The 937-nt window shown below is 30.5% G+C and overlaps 1 protein-coding gene across 1 annotated transcript in view; it reads left to right on the top strand.

Moving 5' to 3' along the window:
- Positions 1-937, top strand: part of LOC105824689 (ATP-binding cassette sub-family A member 8-like) — a 163819-nt gene that overhangs the window by 108313 nt on the left and 54569 nt on the right. The gene's annotated exons all lie outside the window — the stretch shown is intronic.

Below are 937 nucleotides of genomic sequence, written 5' to 3'. Positions count from 1 at the left end.
AAAAAATATAGCCTACATATGGAAAAGTACACATCATTATAAGCACACTAAATTTTTAAAAATGAGCACTTCCAAAAAACTACCAGACACATCAAGAAATAGAACATTACTAGAACTCCAGAAGCCCTCTTGCCTTTACCTCCTCCTTATAAGAAATCATTATCCTTAATTGTAATACCATGGATTAGTTTAGCCAGTTTCTGAACTTTATAAAAACTGAATCATGTAGAATGCATAATTCTGTACCTGCTCATAATCAACAATACATTTTTCAGAGTGATCAATGCTGTTTTATCTGATAACTACAATAGTTCATTCGTTTTCATTGCCATAGCATTCTGTTGATGAAGATGCTATGATTTATTTGTCTATTGTTGATGGACATTCAAATGATGTCCTGTTTTGGACTGTTAAATAATGCTGCCATGAACTTTTCTATATGTCTTTTGGTGCACATATATAAGTATTTTGAGGTCTAAAACTTGCAGTGGAACATTTAGATCATAAAGTATTCAACTTTATGTTCACCTTTAGTAGATATTACCAGTTTTTCAAAGTGGTTGTACCACCTGCAGGGTAGGAGAATTGGATGATCTGAAAGGTGCTTCACATCTTTGCCAAAATTTGGAAGAAACTAAAATAAAATACAATGAGTAAAAACAAATTATAAAATAAGAAAGGGCAATGATTTTCAGATTGAGTTAAAAAATAAAATTCAGCTATATATTGTTTACAATAAACACATCTAAGTCATTGGCAATGACTTAACAGGCATTTTTTCAAATAAGGAAATTATAAATGGCTACACAAATCACAGATAAAGTTGAATTCAAAATCTAAGGTCTCAAATAAGGAAAAATAATATATTGACAAAATGTAAAATCCACAAAGAAGATGGAAGGCTCACATTTGTTTTAATTTCAGAATACTACAGGGG

The sequence above is a fragment of the Propithecus coquereli genome, unplaced genomic scaffold, assembly GCF_000956105.1.
Source record: "Propithecus coquereli isolate 6110/MARCELLA unplaced genomic scaffold, Pcoq_1.0 Scaffold76, whole genome shotgun sequence".
Lineage (NCBI taxonomy): Eukaryota > Metazoa > Chordata > Mammalia > Primates > Indriidae > Propithecus > Propithecus coquereli.
Note: the sequence above shows the minus strand (reverse complement) of the source record. Positions and strands in the feature narration are given on the sequence as shown.